A 19,949-nucleotide genomic window follows, 5' to 3' on the forward strand; every position below is an offset into this window, starting at 1 on the left:
CTTTACTGTCCCTGAAAATGCGTTTAATACATAGGAAACTTCTGTTTGTAGTTGAAGACTCTGATTTAGAGTGCTTGTGAACGTAAACAAAACAAAGGTCCGCACATTTGTTCTCTCTTCACTGTGATGTTTCGGTATGCACTTCACAACACCACTAAACTGGGAAGCGGTCAAATCTTTTGCTGTACTGTTCTAGACTATTATGAGTTTTCTTTTTTTTTTTTACATATGTGTTGCTGCCACTTTTCTCTTCTTCTTTTAAATTTCATTTATCATTACTAATGCCACATTTGTGACATTTAACGTTTTCCATTTTGACTTGAAGTGTGTGTATTTGTGTGCACATGCACACATGAGCTTCCTCTGACTCTAGGGCTGTAGAGAAGTTGCATTCTCTCTTCTACCTTCCTCGTGTGCTAGAATTAGTGGGATACTCCTATGCTCACGGAAGTGTTTAACCATTCTCATGCTATCTCGCCAATCGTCTTCATTTGATGCAGTAAATCTCAAATTCTTATTTTGATTTAAATAATTAACGTAAAACTCACAGTCTTATCTAGAATTTGGCTGAAGGGATGCTCTGTCACAAACGAGGTAGATGTCCTGTCCACTATATTACAAATGTTTTATAGCCTATGGCACGTGTAATGCAGAGGACTGGTTATATGTCATGTTTTGAAGGAATATCTTATCTGCCAAACTCTAAATAAAGCCCTCAGTCAGTTTTATGCTCCACAGAAGACATTCTAAAAGCATGTAATTTTTTTGATTTGTAAAGGGTGCTCTCATTTGCAGGATTTTAAAAGATGTACAATGTGAGAGCTGAATTTTACTTGGTTGAATTACCTGCCATGAGAACTCATTATGTGCCATCTTTTGTACTCTGGGTACCCCAAGGGCTATAGGTATTATTGGTTCCAGCTCTTTTTTAGCTCTGGCTTGTGAGCGCAGCTGTCAATAGACTTATTCTTACCAATTCCTTTAAATATTCACAAAATGGGCTTAGTCTCAACCCACATGAATATTACTGTCGCACTTCATGCTACTGGTAATTTGATGGATCATTCTGTCTTCCCCAGAGTCCTATCACTGTAATGCAGGTGAGACTATGTTGCTTCTGAAAAGTACGCACAATCATCATGCCATTTGTCATATTCAATTGATAAACAGCAATACTGAATGCAACGGATAAAAACAGCATTTTTGAATAGTTGTGTTTATGTGCGTTTGCACATTAAAATCATACCTGTTGACTTTAGCAGTGCTTGTTTATCACGTTTTGAATTCATAATGTGTTAATTTCCAGAATGAAAAGTTGATAGACAATAGCCTTCAAGCTTTTAGTTTTATGTATCAAACTAATGTTGATCTGTGATTCTCCAATAAGTTTTAAGTTCTGAATATTTCACTACAATATTCTGGACATTTTTAAAAGGCCGTAAATTAAGGCTATGTACTTGCAAATGCCAAAATACTGCCTGTTCTGAATTATGAAGAAAATTCCTGCCCTATGCATGCAATGCTGGGAATAAGAACATTTATTTAGCCTAAATTAATTCACATTAACACTATAATAAGCATTGGCAAAGCCAGTAGTTCTCGCCCATGCAAGAGCTAGTGTTTTTTTCCAATATGTTTTAGCAATGTTGCACCCAAGTGTGGCTGCTGTTCAGCATGCCTAAATGTTAGTGGGGTAAAGGAAAGTGGTGTGACGTGGAGTATCGTTAAGTGGAGTATAGTTGAGAGATATGGAGTGGCGTAGAGTGGCGTGGAATGGTGTACAGTGAAGCTGAGTGGCGTGGAGAGGAGCGAAGTGGTGTGTCATGGAGTAGCCTACAGTGTTGTGGACTGTGCTGAGGAAGTAGAGTGTCCGAATGGAAGGGCATAGAGTGCACTGAATGAAGTACAGTGTCAGAGTTGATTAGAGTGTCATAGAGTGAAGTGGCATAGAGTATTGTGGAATGGTGTAGAGCAGAGTGGAGTGGCGTAGAGGGCGTTAAGTAGAGTGTAGTAGGGTGTTGTAGAGTAGTGTGGCATAGAGAGGAATAGATTGTCAGAGTGGAGTGGCATAGGGCGATGTGGAGTAGTGTGTCCTAGAACAGGGTGGAGTAAAGTGGCATAGAGGGAGTTGCGTAGAGCATTGTAGAGTGGAGTAGTGTCATAGAATGGCATAGAGTGGATTTGAGTGCTGTCAAGTGGAGTGGAATAAAGTGGAGTAGAGTGTCAGTTGAGCAGAGTTTAATAAAGTAGAGCATCATAGAGTGGAGTATCATGGAGTCGAGTGTCGTAGAGCGGCCAAGGGTGAAATGGTGTAAAGGACAGTGTAAAGAGTAGATTGGCGTAGAGTGCATTCGTTTTGAGTGAAGTGGTGTAGAGTGCATTAGCATAGAGTGCAGTGACGTAAATTAGCGTAGAGTGCAGCGGCATAGAGTAGAGAAGTACACAGTAGATTGCAGTGGGTAGAGTGCAATGGCATGGAGTGGCATAGAGTATAATGCCATAGAGTGCAGTGACATAGAGTGGAATGGTGCAGACTAGAGTGGAGTAGTGCTGAGTGGACTGCAGCGGTGCAGAGTAGAGTGCCATAGAGTGCAGTGGTGTAGAGTGCAGTTGTGTAGAGTTTAGTGGTGTAGAGGGAAGTAAAGTGGCATAGAGTTGAATGGTGCAGAGTAGAGTGCAGTGGCATAGAGTGCAGTCATGCAGAGTAGAGTGTCAGAGTGCAGGGTCATAGAGTGGCGCAGAGTGGTGCAGAGAGCAGGGACATAGAGTAGTGGTGGCTGAGTAGAATAGAGTGGCGTAGAGGCAATGGTGGAGAGTGACATAGGATACAGTGGCGTAGAGTACAGTGGCATAGAGTAAACAGTTGTACAGTATAGTGGTGTGAAGTGCAGTAGTGCAAAGTAGTTGGCTTAGGTGCAGTAGTTTTGAATAAAGTGGTGTAGAGTTCATTGCTGTAGGTTGCAGTGGTTTACAGTACAGTGGCATAGCATAGACTGCAGAAGCGTAGAGTGCAGTGGCGTAGAGTAGGTTGTTTCAGAGTGGAATGGTGCAGGATAGAATATAGTGGTGCAGGGTAGAGCACAGTGGCATAGAGTAGAGTGGTGTAGGGTAGAGTAGCACATCATTTATGACAGTGGCATAAAGTGGAGTGGTGTGGAATACAGTGGCATAGAGTGCAGTGGCATAGAGTATATTGTTTCAGAGTAGAGTGAAGTGGTGTAGAGTGCAGTGGTGCAGGGTAAAGTGAATGGCATAGAAAAGTGGGGTAGAGCGCATTGTTGTAGAGTGCAGTGTTGCAGAGTGGAGTGGTGTAGAGTGGAGTGGTACAGAATAGAGTGGCCTTGAGTGCTGTGGTGAAGAGTGCAGTGGTGCAAAGTAGAGTGGGGTAGAGTGCACTGGCTTAGAGTGGTGCAGATTAGATTAGAAAGGTGTAGAATGAAGTGGCGTAAAATGCAGTGTTAGAATGCAGTGATGCACAGTAGATTAGAGTGGTGCAGAGTAGAGTGCAGTGACATTGAGTAAAGTGGCATAGAGTTCAGTGGCAGAGAGTGCAGTGCTGCAGAGTAGAGTGGCATAGAGTGCATTGGTGCAGAGTGCAGTGGCATAGAGTGGTGCAGTAGCTTAGAGTGATGCAGAGTAAAGTGACAGAGTGCAATGGTGTAGAGTGGCGAGCAGTGGTGCAGAGTCGATTGGCATAGATTGCAGAGGCGTAGAGTGCATTAGTTTTGAGAAAAGTGGTGTAGAGTGCACAGGTGTAGAATAGAGTGGCATAGTGTGGCGTGGCATAAAGTGAAGTGGTGCAGAGTGGCATAGACTGCAGTGGTATAGAGTAGATTGTGTCAGAATAGAGTGAAGTGGCGTAGAGTGTTGTAGCGTGCAGTGGTACAGAGTAGATTAGAAGGGCTTAGAGTGGATTGGCGTAGAGTACTGTTGCATAGAGGGCAGCTATGCAGAGTAGAGCGGTGTAGAGTTCAGTGAAGTGGTGCAGAGTAAAGTGGAGTGTTGCAGGTTAGACTGCAGTGGCAAGGAGTGGAGTGATGCAGAATAGAGTGGTGTAGAGTGCATTGACCTAGAGTAGAGTGGTGCAGTGGTGTAGAGTACAAGGGCGTAGAGTGCAGTATAGTGGCATAAAGTGCAGTAGAATGGCATAGAGCGCAGTGGAATAAAGTGTAGTCATGCAGAGTAGAGTGTGCGAGTGCCGTGTCATAGAACTCAGTGTCATACAGTGGTGCAAAGAGCTGTGACAGAGTACAATGGTGCAGAGTAGAATAAATAACCCGGTATTTGTAAAGCGTGAAATAATCACCCCCAAGGGTCTCAAGGCGTTGGGGGCCATCAGAAAGATTAAGGGCCATATGTAGGTAGCATCACATTTACCGATTCATAAATACCGAATTTTACCGATTCGGTATTTATGAATCGGTAAATGTGATGTAGGTAATAATTCGGTAAATTTTACCGAATCGGAAAAATTCGGTAATTATGAATCGGTATTTACCGATTCGGTAATGAGGCATACCTTCCCATTGATTCCTATGGGCCTGGAGGCCCATAGGAATCAATGGGAAGGTATGCCTCATTACCGATTCGGTAAATACCGATTCGGTAATGGGGGGAGCATATTCAAGGGTGGCAGGGTGTCACATTGACACCCTGTTGCACCCCTGAATCTTGCATGTGTGCACATGTGGCGCGTCTGCCACATGGCACTCTTAAATCTGCAAAATATTACTTTTTTGAAGGTATTCGTTATTTATCACCAACCTGTATTTGGTGGTAAATAACGAATTCTTAATACTAATTTTCACTCTTTAGAGTGCTCCCTACATAGCATTTCTGGATTCGGTATTTACCGAATCGGTATTTTACTGATTTCTTAATTTCCGATTCGGTAAATACCGAATCCAGAAATCAGCCACCTACATCTCAAGTGCCTCAATACCGGTCGGTAACGGGATATTTACCGAATTTTGGCCGTTACCGACCGGTATTTGGCTTCCTACATGAGGCCCTAAGTGAGCTGTCGCCCAGAGTCACAGGGTGCTGGGCTGGGCTGCCGCTGGGGATTGAATCGCTGTGCCCCACCTCTTCCGTAGCGTAGAGTTCAGTGATGAAAAGTGCAATGGTGTAGAGTGACTTAGTGTGCAGTGACGTATTGTTCAGTGGCACAGAGTAGAATGTTGTACAGTATAGTGATGTTAAGTGCAGTGGTGCAAAGTAGTTGGCCTAGGTACAGTGGTGTAGGGTGCATTGGTTTTGAGTAAAGTGATGTAGATTGAACTGGTGTAGAGTCCAGTGGTTTAGAGTAGAGTGGCGTAGACTTCAGTGGCATAGAGTGGCACAGCGTGGAGTGCAGTGGTGTAGAGTGGAGTGGAATAGGGTGGTGTACAATATAGTGGCATAGAGAAGATTGTTTCATATAGTGAAGTCAAGAAAAGGGGCGCAAGTTAGAGTATAGTGGTATAGGGTAGGGTGCAGTGGCATAGAGTAGTTCTGAATATTTCACTGCAATATTCTGGACATTTTTTAAATGCTGCAAATTAATGCTATGTGCTTGCAAATGCCAAAATCCGGTCTGATTTAAATTATGAAGAAAATTCCTGCCCTCTGCCTGCAGTGCGGGGATCAAGACAATTTCTTTAGCCAAACTGAATTCACATTAATACTATGACAACCTCTGTCTTTGAAACCACATCAAATGTAACAAGATAAGAACAAGATTTAAAGGCCTGTTCACAGAAAGCGAGTTTGTGGAAGAATACAGTAAACAAGGTTTTTCAATGGGGGTACAAACTCGTGCTGGACAACCTAAAGAAAAGAAAGCCAGCAAATGGAAAGACTACAAATGTGAGTTACAAACCACAAAGCCAATGAATGGTAAGCAACGGGGATAATGCATTCCTATGTCAACTTTCTGAATGTCCCCAAGATGTCTTTAGCAAACCAGGCAGCTGTGCTCTCTGGTAGTGTGCGACCTAAAAAAAGATACTTTTCAAACATTAATTTAGAAACATTCATTCCTCCCCGCCACTCTGACAACAATGACATTAGTGAACTAAGAGGCAGTCAGGTGTTATGTGCACCCTTTGAGTGGCCTTGCTATTATACATGAATAACATTATAGTTTATTAGAACATTGGAATGTTGGAAGCTCCATTGAAGACAATGGAGTGCTCCGTGCTTCTACGGGCCGGTAAAGGCCCGCAGAGCAACATTCCAATGTTTTACAAAAGCCTCTCGAAGTTCGAGGGGATTTAAATCCCCTCGAGCTTCGAGAAGCCTTTGTTTAATTTGTTAGAACATTCTGCCCTCTAGTGGCAGAATGTTCTAATAGCCTTATAGCCCTTCGTAGCAGGGCTATACCGCTATTAAAGTCCCGCTGCTTTTGTTAAAGTCCCTCGCCTTCGGCTCGGGCCTTTAACGCTGCAGCGGGCCTTTAATAGCCGGTATAGCCCACTACGGCGGGCTATAAGGCTATATTAAATCAAACACACTAGATGGTTTTTGTATAGCATACGTCCTAATGTCATGTATTTTGATGTCCTCTTACATGTGATATTAAAGAACAAGCATTTACAATGCAATGGTCTCGGCATTGGTAAAGTTAGAGCTATTGGCATTGCTCATGACATTATTTTTGTTTATGTTTTTGTTTTTAAAACATGTAGCTAAAAGCGTGTATTTTCAGTTGCCAATAAACACTGTTTGCTTCCAAATGCACGTTTTCAATTGCTTCAGCTTTTTAAAAAAAAACGCAGGTGGAAGCCTATCGTCCAAAAGTGGGTTTTCAACGTGTCCTCAGTGATATGCGGAGCAACGGAAGTAACATTTGCGTGATTATAAAAAAAAACAATTCATTGGGCCACAGGTGTTTTAATGTCAATGGGCAGGATCAGAAATCTCGCTACAGGATGGGGTAACCAGTGTATGTAAGAGTCCCGCACAGGCCACAAGCATTTGAGAGAAAACCAGAAAGTTTTCTTTCAGAGCCTTGTTGTCACTTGACAATGAGTAATCACCCCGTGCTTTCCTCGGCTGTGCCGGTGAGGACTGTGCTGGCTCACGGCCCCAGACCTGAGTGACAGGCGGAAGGCGGTTGCCCGGGATACAGACGGGCCTCTTTGTTTACATCTTGGTGCTGTAAAGCGTACTTAGGATGCCATTTTAAAATACCAATAAAGGAGGGGATGGTGAGTAGTGATGACATACACAGCACTTTAAAAAGCCCGCATCCCATGTTGAAAATTTTTAAAAACGTTCAACACCTGCAGTCTCAGGCCCTGGAGGCTGAGGCCCGAAATGTCCATTGAACCCGTGTCCAAAGCTTGGAGTCTCCGGCCTCAGGAACCGAGCAATGAGATGTGCATTGAACCTGTGTCCAAAGCCTGGACCGAGCTCTGAGATGTGCATTGAACCCATGTTCAAAGCCTGCAGTCTCAGGCATCAGGGGGCGAACCCGTGTCCAAAGCCTGGACTGAGCTCTGAGATGTGCATTGAACCCATGTTCAAAGCCTGGACCGAGCTCTGAGATGTGCATTGAACCCATGTTCAAAGCCTGCAGTCTCAGGGCTCCGGGGGCGAACCCATGGCCAGAGCCTGCAGTCTCAGGCCCGATCCCTGCGATGTGCATTGAACCCGTGGCCAGAGCCTGCAGTCTCCAGTCTCAGAGACGAGGGGCTGTTGCAGCGATTCCGAGAGTTCACTGCTAGACGGCCCTGTCTGGACTCGGAACTTTCATGTCCTAAGTGAGTTCTTCGAGGAATAAATCGTGATATAAATCAGCAGGGGTACCGGAGCACAATAAGCTGCTGTCTTTGCAGGCACAATAAAAACCGGAGGGGAGCCCCCCCACCCCGTTTGTTTGTCTTTTTAAGAAATATATCTGAGCGTTAATTCTTTGAGCTCCTTCCAGAGACACATTTACAGATTTCTTCTCTACATTTTCAGTTTAGGAGCCGAACAAGTCTCAAACCTGGAGAAGCGTGAGCACACACCGGAATAAATCACACCGAAGGGCCACGGACTATAGATAGGCAAGAGCAAAAACACTGAGGAGCCCAGATAATAGAAGGCAAAACATGCGCCAATCAAAAGCAAGACACGCAAAAAAGGAATACTGGCAGACCCTTCAGAAATACACAGGGAAGAAGGTATGAAGCATGTAGAAACACATGCAGACCCCTCACCTACACGCATGTTAATACACAAATGATCACAGACACATATAGACGCATGCAAAGATAGACACCACACGTACACAAATATAAACAGCGGCAGCTTTCATAGACACTCAATAAACAAATGATTACCCCCATACATAGAGCCGTAGCCATAAACCAATGCAAAGACGGAGACACAGAAAAACAGGCCTCTGTCAAAACACAGCACATTTATACAAATAAAGTGCAAAAATAAAGCAAAGCAAATTCACGTAAGAGGCAGACAAAACTATACACACATACACAAATTAAAAATAAACGCAAAATCCAAAAATGTTCAAATTAAATAGAAAAATGCAGACAGGCGCCTTCAACATACAGAAATGCGAAAGGAGCTTTACCTACAGAACTAAAATTAGAACCCAAAATAAATACCTCCAAATCCCATATGAATGTAAATCGCACAGAAACTGTTACATATAGGTTGATACAAATGCACTCAGGTGCAAGAACAGATATACATAAGACGTGAAAATAATGCCGCTAAAAACAAACGCAGCACGGACAACACACATATAAAACAACATGGATCCAAAGATGACTTTTCTTAACAGTTTGTATACAATGCACACTGCCACGGCTCTGCGCTTAGCAGTACTCCAGAGAATGCAGAGGTGACACTTGCCCGGCACCGTGGTACTCATCTGAATGGTCACCGAAGGATGAAATGCTGAGGCAACTGATGAAAGCCTGAGCTGTTCACGAAGACGCTCTTGTGATCTACAAGTTATATTAAGAGCCTCTGCCATAGAGCCGCTAACCCACCGAGCTATCTTACAAGATTTGCGCAGGAGGTGCGCGCCAAACAGTATCACATATGTCTGCCAAAAACCCATACATCGAAATACGAATTCAATACCACGTTTTTTAATAACTATGAAAACAAGTTTTGAGTGAGCATGTTTGGGGAGGGGGGTTTTCCCAGGGATATTGGCAGCCTGGCCTCATTAGGACACGAGGACCCCGCGCAGGAGATGCAACAGCGAGCAGAGTGCCTGCAACGACTGCGAGGGCCGGCTTTGAACCGCTGCCTTCACATCCGAGCCACATGGGTCTGAAGCAATAAGAGGATCCGAGTGTCATCCTCCGTGTGTCGGTCACATCGAAGCTCATACATCTCCCGCCGCACGTCACACATCTGGGCCGCAGTCACGGAGCATAAACCTGAGTTCAGAACATTCTTCCAGAGTTGGTCGGAAAATTGCCCAACATTGCTCTGGAGATGGTGCTCTTCCCCCATGTTTTGTCCCCTCTTTGTGTATTGCTGAGTTTTTTTCATTGTCCCAACCCCAGTAAGCCATGCACATTTTTAAAATGTATTTATTTTATTCATACATCTTTCTTTCTTGATCTGCTTGCCTCTCTCCCAATCTGCTTCCCCCAAGACACCACTGCCTTTCTCCGAGCCGAAGCAGAAATGCCTCGGAGAAACGCAGTGGCGTTTTCGGATTCGGGGGCGTGTTTTGCTTTTATCTCCTCTTGCCATTGGCTGGAGGAGATAATTAGACTTCTTGCAAAAAACACGCCCCCCGATCCGAAAAGGACGGGGCCTTTTCGGAGTGACGAAGCTCTTCTCCAATGGCTGGCCAGCATTAAAGAGGCCAGCCAATGGAGAAGAGGGGAGAAGAGGGGCGGGTGCAAGCCCCTCTTCTCCAAAACATAAAATCTCCAACTTCCGGTTCTGCCTCCGGCAGACCGGATGGTCCTCGACCTAAAAAGGAGGGGAAGTGAAATAAAACAATGGGCTAGGATCACAGTAGTTGATCAATGAAATTGCCAGGACTGATTCGAGGTTTTCTGGTTTCATGTTGTGCAATTTAGTCACTAGATATACATGCTCTGCTTCCCCTAGGCCCCTCTCATCCTACCCCCAAACCCCCACCCTGCTGGCATCAATGTGGCTCTCGGTCACATCACAGACCAAACTTTTTGGCCCCTGGGAAAATGTTTGTGAGTACCCATGATATAGTCAATAATCCATCGTAGAAGGAGTTCACAAAATTCTAACAAACAATGCCAGAGCATCATAATAAGAGGATCTGGTTTATTGTAAACAATGCTGATAATGTTAAAGCCTCATTGTAGGCTGTTGTCAAGAGTTTCTCACAAAGTGAAAAAGCCAAGGGATGATGGCACAGAGGACTGCAGACATATCAGACCTAATACTGATCTTTATATATTACCATCATCTAGCAGCAAATTGAAAATTACTTTACAGGTTGGAACAACAGAGATGGAGTACTGCGGCTTTATAAGGTCTCGCTAAAAATCATTGTGGGCCACAGTCAGGTGTTTCAGACAACTGAAAATACCCATGCATGAGAGCACAGCTCGCTTCAGGAAGGCAGGGTACAGAATAATCTCTTTTCAAGTCTTGTACGACTGCAGTGGCTTAGCAATATTCGAATGCAAATTTGAAGCTCTACATAATCCTAATTAATAAAGTTGAAATAAAAAAATATTACAGTAGAGCCTTAAGACATCATGAAAACACTTTAAGCGCCAATGAACGTTTAAAAACTGTATAAATCTCCTTCAAAATGGGAAACAGAAATGAGAGAAAAATGTTTTGCTTCCTTTGTAGGTAATAAATGGCAAAGGTATGGAGTACAGGATATGTGAAAGCAGCTGTCTAACACAACAAAAAACTCCAAAGACAGAGCTGCAGTGGCAGGAATGAGGAACAAATAATATCTCAATTGCGTCAGGAGCAGCAGACGAGCACTGATTAAGTTTAATTAATCTGTTCTTGGCCTGTGCTCCACTGCAAGCATCGGAAGTGACGTTTTGGCTGACTTAGCCAATTAGGGACACTGGAATGAAGAGTGATGCTGCATCACACAAATGGTAAACATGGGAGGGCTCCTAGCCCTTTTTAGGTCGAGCATTCGAGACCTCTTGTATATACTTTAGTATATACTTCAGTATATATACTTTAGTATATACTTATATGTGTATGTACTTTGTGGGCTCTGGAGATCATCCCTAGGACTTGTCTGCTTCCGCTTAGGGACTTTTTTTTCTGTTCAACTGCCTCTATTTAACTATCTTGATAGAAAATGACGAGCAGAAGGCAGTAAAATACCAGAATTGCTTTCTGCTGAGGGACTTTCTTTTTTTAATTTTTCTGGCAACTGCCTCGATATAACTTTCTTGATAGAAAACGACCTGCAGAGGTCAGTAAAATACCAGGATCACTTTAGCAGTCTCTAGATTCCAGGCCATATAAATTGTCTTCCACGTGCACCCGTAGACAATATTTTTTTCAAATCTTGTATTTTCAGTGATATGACTACTGAAGGCCCTGCTTTTTATATTAAAAACAGAGCTTTGGACTATACCATTTGCCGCTGAAAGTAAATATTTCTCTCCATGTGTTCCCATACCTGGCGTGTCACGCAGTTTGGTGCTTACTTTCCCTCCATGTTAAAGAACAGTAGATGTTTCAGCACCCAGGCTAATGTGCTGCATAGCTAAATACATATAAGGTCCCAAAGGCGAGACTGATTGCATTGCAAACGCTTGTCTGTATACAGCAGTGACTCGCAAGCAAGACGCATGCACTAGTGCATGCACCCAAAGACTCAACCCTAAAAATGTAGCAACAAATGCACTTCCTCTCATCTAGGCTGCATTGAGTGAATATGGGGGCACCAGGAATGCAGCTGTTTCCCTGACCCCACACTTACCCTCTGGATGGAATCTGAAAGTGGTCTGAAGTCCTCCATATGTGAATGAAAGTCTCGAATGCATCTGCTGGGACTTAGAAAAGAAGCAAGCTACTCTGAAGCCAGCATGTGGTGCTCTGTTCAGTGGGTGCAGACTGGGCAAGAAGTAACATGCAAAACATACTAAATCTATTTTTTTAAAAAAACCTGTTTATTACTCAATCATATTAATCAAATTAATTTTGCTGCACAGCTTTTTCCGAGAACTATTTTCTTCAGGTACACAAGGCTATACTGATTGAGGAAGTTGTATCTTTCTTATCTAATGAACTACACAGTCCCCTATGGCTTTCAAAGAAGGTCTGCAAAGATGAATATTTCTGTTAGCAATTAAAATGCTCTCAGTGGCAATTAAATGGTTGTAGCAGCAATATTTTACTAGTTTCTGCCAAATCATTTGGTCTGTGTTCAATAAATACAGTGCATGCTCACAGCCAGACTATATCAGGTTGTCAACCCGAGGTAGGCAAAAGGAACCATTTATAGTTGTCAGCAGACTTTCTATGTATTCCAAACCTGTAATCTCCTAGGATTTTTTCAGGCCCAGAAGGTAGGTTCCCTCAGCAGGTTGCAGTTTCCACAGCAGATCAGAGGCCCAGAAGGGAGTCAGGAGCTACCTTCCTTAGGTCTGGTGCCAAGATCTCAGCCAGGCAGGTAGGAGTTCAACCAAAGGCAATGACAACTTGCCTCTCTTACATTGCATTCCTTTGACAGATAAGCATTTATCTTCTGTCTTGTATTATTTCCATGTTGGTACTAATAGTTTTTAGCCCAGCATGGCAGTATAAGAGGACATATTAGGAGGTCATTGTAGCTACCACCGGACTAAATTCTAGCCATTCCTGATTAGTTCCCATCCCCCCATTTCCTTCAGAGTCATGTAGAGAAAAGTCTGAAAGACTCGATTTCTGACTCATAAAATCTCAGAGGACCATGGCCTGAACCACTTTTGCAGACCTAGACATCTCCCTTGACGGTGCCTCATATTTCCAAAGTATGGCATACCTGTTAAGCAGACATCCGGCAGGACCCCCAGTAACCCAGGAAGCCGTAGAGTCCAGCTAGGCCTTCGTTGGACAGTATGAGAGATGTGAGTGGCCATGCCTTGTGGCCATGTGTTGGGAGATTCTACAAATCTTCTTGTTGTAGTTCCCCTTCTGTTGTAGATTTCCTGTTAGTGGCAAGAAGGCAGATAGTTCACTGCTATGAAATTTCTCTCCAGGCCCAGTGTTACTAATTCTAAATTTGATGATAATACTAAGTGTTTATCAGAACAATTATTCATTCATAAATACAACATAGATAAACTCATTTCACATATTCAGCACTGGTAAAGGGTACAAACAAAACAGTCCAAAAACAGGCATCACGACAAAATTGTGTAAGTATTAATATATACTTATTTTGATCAGGATGTCCACTTTTCAATGTGTGGGAAGTACCTTTGGCCTAGGCAGTTGTTGTTAAAGAAATCACCTCTCGAAGGATTGCAGCCGATTCTGTAATATAAAAGTGCCTCAAGAGTTCTAGGTATGAGTTTAACCATTACACGTCTGGGACACTCTGCTCATTATACCCCCTTGTGTTCTCTGGACATAAAGCTCTGAGAAGAAAGTAGGTGGTGACCTCACATTGTTTTTCCTAGCAAATATTATCCTGCATTAGAAATGTTTCAATGTAGTCTGCTCCATCTTGATAAGGCAGGTGGCATGTGGTTATTATCTGTAGCCCTGCACCCTGCTGTTTGAGGGCAGCATGACTGTATAATAGATATAATATATATATGTTTGCAGAAACTTACTTATAAAAACCTTATCTAACACAACCCCCCAGTGTGGCTAGAGCTCACTCATGAAAAAGCATTATAAGCCAATTATATTGCATAGTCACCTTGTTTCAAAAATATGCTGATGGCTCTTTAATCATGTTAGCTTTGTGCTCAAGCCATGAGCATACCATTCTCAACCAAAGAGCTTAATCTGTGAGTGAGCAATACAAGCATCATTTTAGTCAAGTGTTGCCAGCTATTAAAGGTTAAGATATGAATACAGCAAAGACATTTAACGGTATTAAATGGGATCTTGCAATGAGGCCCTTTGTCTGATATAGAGTTTGTAGTATCCTACTCATGTTCTTGTTAAGCCTTTTACATCCCCTGCTCAGCCAGTGTGTTTGTGTGTGTGCTGCACGAAATGTTGGAGTGATGATGCGATTCGAATGCTGGGAGCCTGAGAGGTTGGAAGTGACAGTTGAGAATGTGCTGAGCAGCATGCAGGCTGCTCCTGGTGGAACCTATCTACCTACTGTTCTGGGGCAATCTTCAATAAATCTTCCTGAATTTCATCCTTCCTGCATGGACCTCATTACTACATTTATTTGGCGACGAGGATGAGATACAAACCCATGCGTGCATAGCACAATGGATAAGCATTAATACAGAGTTGTAATTATTAATGTGACATATACCATCACATATTATGGTGCATCTGTTTTAGCATAATCGAGAATTGGCTACCCAGATAGATTTATCACTCCACTGGCTGTAAGATTCATATCCTAATGTGAAGATATAGCCATTCATTCATGGGCCATGCTTATTTCAGCCCTAAACTTGTGGCAGTCTGTCTTGGATGTCATAAAGTCAAACTCAGTTATATAGTGCTTGTTCCCAACCTCCTATTGACTCCACTTAGTGTCATGTGCTCCTTGTATGTGCAAGGAGACAAATGTATTATTTCCTGGGGTTTTCCACCCATGTCTTTAAGATTGAGTGAGCCTTGACTTGCAGATTGTGCACGAGTTAGTGTTCTGTGTGCTTTTTAGTAGCTGGCATTTAAAGGTTGTAGATGACAGGGAAAGAAGGCTAGCACCTGATGGGATGATTGCATGTACCGTGTTAACTGTCATAGAGTATGTTATTATCTGTGACCTAAACCTCAGGAAATCAAAGTGATAACTTCTATATAATGTGCCCTAGGTCCCTTTGTCGCACTGACTGTATGGCTGAAAATGAGGCCCCCATATACAACACCAGGGCTTTGTGGATAGCCCAGGAAGAAAGTGGCCTTAACTGAACCTGAACAGACCATTAGCACACATCATGTTATGAGTATTTCTAGAGTGCACTATCACACAGGAGGGTATCCTGACTCTGAGCAGGTGTAAGTCTACCCTTGCCTATGCAGAATCGGGATTTGGGTAGGGCTTTCACAGAATTATGCCGTTTGTGGCCACAAAAGTGCTTTCACAGATGTATAAAGCCCAAAGTGTGATTCTGTAACTTGTTACCAAATCGCAATTTAGCTTTTGCGTTTTGGTATTCTGAAGGGACAGGTTGAGGGTGCCCCTTCCTAATACCGAATTGGAATGGTATGTGCGCATTTTTTGTGACTGAAATGCGATTGCAAAATATTCGCAATTTACCAACAATTGGAAGTTGGTGGTACCCCATATGCACTGGAAAGGGATCCCCAAGAGACCCCTTCCTTGAGAATGGTTGTAGAAATATTTTTTAAGAGCACCTACTCTTAAAAAATGAAACTTTCAAGTTACATTTCTTTCTTTTTAAATGCATCCCATTTTCCTTTAAGGAGAATGGGATGCATTAAAAAAATAGCTTTATTTAAAAGCAATCACAGACATGGAGGGCTGCTGACCCCAGCAGGCCACACTCACGGTGGTTACGATTCCTAATGGGTCACAAATTGCAGCCTACCTCATTAATATTCATGAGGTGGGCCTATTTGTGACCCACTATGAATCACTAATGAAACTCAAAAGAGTTTCATACATTAGTAATAGCGATTTACTAATTGTGATTCTCAGGGAATCGCATTTAGAGAATCGCTATTCCTAACTTTCATACATGTAGCCCAAAGTTCCAAGAATGTCTCTGCACATCTTGATCTGCACGCTGTTACCAGGATCTGCCTGCTTGGAGAATAATATGAGAACTTTGTAGAGCTGTCTGAAAGATCGGTTGCTTGCAAGACAAACAGGTGCTTGGCCCCAAGATAGAAGAAATTTGCCAGGTGGAAGTGTCTAGTGAAAAGGCTGAATTTGGGATGGAAGGAAACCTTCAGGATAGATATAGAAAATGCTACACTGGCCAGCGCAGGGAAACAGGTCTGCACTGTGCACATGTATGCGGTACCTTGAGATCTGTACATGTGTCAATGGGATTTTATTGAGCAGGTCAGCCATTTCACATTGAAACCCTTTCCAGTGACTGTTACAACGTAGGCTCCAGTCACTTGTACATCAGAAGGTTGCGAATAGAGCTTTCCCATCCGTGGCCATGTTGCTATATTGAGGCCATGCCATACTCCTTACTGTAGCCTTAGCAACCTTATTGACCACACGTACTGGGTCTGCTGAGGGCCATGAAGGGGAAGGCGGTGCTTGAGGAGGAGTGTGGACTCTGAGGCCATAGGCTTCTGATACCGCATGTATTCTTGCTGAGTGAGCAAAGTAAATCTGGCCTCTTAAAGTTAGTTAGTGTTACCCACCTGTTATCTACCACATCTAGTTTTGTCAGCAAAGGATGAATGGATAACACTAGTTTAGGGTTCATCCCGGAAAGGATATCCTCAGGGAATGGATATTTCAGAGAGCTTGTATTTTATGGTACGGTCGGCCTGCTATTAAAGGAAGGTGCTCTAGGCGCTGCACATTTTCCTCATCAGATGGTTGCTACCGTCTCCGTGAAGGCTGCGCCAATATTTTAACCGTGAGTTCATTTTTTTAATGATTTCCGCAGGTGGTTGTTTGTAATTATATTTAACTGGTAATGGGTTTCATGTTTTACTGTGAGTTAATTTTCGGTGTGCAGTTCTCTCTCTAAACCAGAGCCGTCATTACGAGCAGAAGGGTACTTGTGAGTTGCAGCCTTCGCACCTGTAATCACTGGTCTCTCCTGTAACACCTCACCAGTACCATTCAATTACAAGTTAACCCTATGGCTTGGGAAATAACTGCAAACCAGATTTTTCTGGGCAATAAGCCAAACAGAATTCCCAATTCTGTGGGCTTGGTGCTCCCATTTTTACCACCTGCTCTGAGCAGGTAGTAAATGGGAACAGGGGCTTCTGCGCAGGGGTGGATGGACAAGGGGGAAGACTAGCGGGTGAAGCAGAAATCCATGCTCGCCCCTTCCTGAGAAGAATGTTGGGTAGGACCGGAGAACAAGGCCTGGCTGCTCTTGCAGCTAAAGCCTAAAGAGACTTTACCGGCCAGTTTTGGTAGCCAGTAAAATAGGGTCCTGGGTTCCCACAGCTGGGAAAACCGAGTGTGAAAACACCGGGCCATTCGTGATCAGGCAGAGCGGAATTCCATATGGAATTCTGCTCAACTCCCACATCGTAATGAGGCCCGGGTGCTTTAGGTCATATGTCCCTAGTTGAGGTTTGTGCTTTGTCCTGAGTTGCATTACCTATGTGCATCAGGGTGATGCACATTAGATGTAGCTGCTATTGAAATGGTTACAAGATACCTTTCTGTTGTGTTTTAGTTTGTTTGAATGAAGGTGTGTTAAGTGTTGTGCTTGGCGTTGTGTTTGAGTGGATTCTTGTGTAAGGAGGAAGCTGTGTAATGCCCTTGCATTGCCTCATGTCTAGTCAGAGTAAGTGAGGCTTGATATGCAGAATGCGGGTTTCGGGAGTTCTGTGTGATCTGCAGTCGCTCCTTTTGTGCATTGCCTGGGGTGATTTTATTACATTGTGCATCACAGTTACTTCGTAGCTGTCATCTACAGTGGAGGAGCGAGGGTCACTTCAGACAAGCGGGGAAACCTTAGCTAAACACAGACAGACTGGTCTATTGGCCAATCAGGAGATGCCTCTGGGGGGTTGGTAGAGCTGCAAGCGCGGGGCCTATTTTATTGTGTCCTTAGTACACACTTGTGCACATAGATGTTATCTTTGTGCGCCTATTTACTCCCTTTCCGATCAGGTTTTAATGTTTAATAAGCATTCAACACAACTGTTTGGGGCATCAGCGCGTATCAAAATCTCTCTTTTAAATGCGATCTTAAGAAGGAGTTAGTTACAGGTTTCGCATAAATTCAGACAGTCTGTGTTAGTTTTATCACCCTTTGAGTGACGCTGCTTTCCAGCTAATCTCCCCTACTTTCCTCTAAGCTTAAAAGTCAGGTAAATGTTTTCTGCAAACCACCTGCTTCCTGCTAGTATAAACTTGATTATTTTAGTTCATTTTGAGATCACTTCCCTCATTTTCTGTGTGTGTCTCTTTGCTAGATTCTTGCATTAATGTGAAATGTTGGCACTCATTGCATGTGGCCTTTTAATGTGGACAGTGTCAGTAACAGAGTTGCAAGCCCCATTTGAATGATCGGATCTGTGGTAAATCCGTGGATCTGTACTGCACGTGCTGGCAGTAGATGGAGTCTCCATATGAAATACAAGTGGGATTGAGAAATAACCACGGACATTGGGATCAAAATGACCAATTCTCCCAATAATTCATCATTTCTTAGTGGACACTCATGGTCCCATATGGAATACCCTTTAACACCCGATAACCCCACCTAGTTAACACTGCCCCCTATTTTGGTAACACTATGGAATGCAATCACTGGTTACAACTGCAGGGTGCAGAGTGCTTTAAATTCACGGCCTAAAGAAGACTGGTTCTGATTTTCTTCAATTTGATACTTTCCAGCTGAAACCGCGTTATTGCGCGAGGTGTATGTACTCAGAGGCTGCTCCGTCTGAGAGAGAGATAAGCAGAAGTTCAGAGAGAGCCTTGAATTGCGGTGAACTGAGTTCAGGCACGACCCTCTGCACAGAAAGAAACAAGCCTTATCTCTCACGCTCTCCCAGCGCAGTTTCATGCTATAATCGCCTGCCAACATTTCATCTCCCAAACGCTTCAGACAAAACAGAATATATATGTTTGTATTTCTTCCTCGATAAAGCATCACTTGGAGTAAGTCCCTTCTTCACCGCCTCCATCACTCTGTGACAACATTGGCTGGTTTACCCGCACTTAGCAGATTCGGCTGGTGATAATAGGCCCTTGGCTAAGAACTGGGCTTTGGCACATGAGCGTCGCCAGTAAATGTCTGGTTTCTGGCGTTAAGGTCATATTGTACAAAGGGCACTTCCTTCAATACCAAGCCACGCTCAACCTTCAAAGGAAATGATTAAGACCACTGAATATGAATTATTGCACAGCTGTCATCATTAGAAAAATCAAACATATGTTAAGTCTACTAACACTCAGTGGTGGCTGGTGAACTTTGAAAATTGTGGCTCATAAATTCCTTCCTCGAATTTGACCAAGCCATGGAAATGAGTGAGCCTGAACCCGAAGGAGGATTCAGGGTGGTACTTTCTCCCCAGAGAAAATTAGAAAGAAAAAACAAGCATTTGCAATGCAATCGGTCTCGCCTTTGGTACCTTATATGTATTTAGCTATGCAGCACATTAGCTTGAGTGCTGAAACATCTACTATTCTTTAACATGGAGGGAAAGTAAGCACCAAACTGCGTGAAACGCCAGGTATGGGAACACCTGGAGAGAAATATTGCCTTTCAGCAGGAAATGGTATAGTCCAAAGCTCTGTTTTTAATATAAAATCAGGGCCTTCAGTGGTTATATCCCTAAAAGTACAAGATTTGAGAAAAATGTTATTATTTTCGGGTGCTCGTGGAAGACAATTTCTATGGACTAGAATCTAGAGAAGGCTAAAGTGATTCTGGTATTTTATTGACCTCTGCTGGTCGTTTTCTATCAAGAAAGTTAAATAGAGGCAGTTGCCAGAAAAATAGAAAAAAGAAAGTCCCTCAGCAGAAAGCAATTCTGGTATTTTACTGAACTCTGATGGTCGTTTTCTATCAAGACAGTTAAATAGAGGCAGTTGAACAGAAAAAAAGTCCCTAAGCGGAAGCAGACATGTCCTAGGGCTGATCTCCAGAGCCCACAAAGTACATACAAGAGGTTTCTAATGCTCGACCTAATAAACCAGCAACTGGCCAACTGAC

The 19,949-nt window shown here is 43.3% G+C and overlaps 1 protein-coding gene across 2 annotated transcripts in view; it reads left to right on the forward strand.

The window, feature by feature from the left end:
- Positions 1 to 19,949, forward strand: part of LOC146867721 (microsomal triglyceride transfer protein large subunit-like) — a 374,501-nt gene that overhangs the window by 319,655 nt on the left and 34,897 nt on the right. The window lies entirely within an intron of this gene.

The sequence above is a fragment of the Triturus cristatus genome, chromosome 1_2 (genome assembly GCF_964204655.1).
Source record: "Triturus cristatus chromosome 1_2, aTriCri1.1, whole genome shotgun sequence".
NCBI classification, from domain to species: Eukaryota; Metazoa; Chordata; class Amphibia; order Caudata; family Salamandridae; genus Triturus; species Triturus cristatus.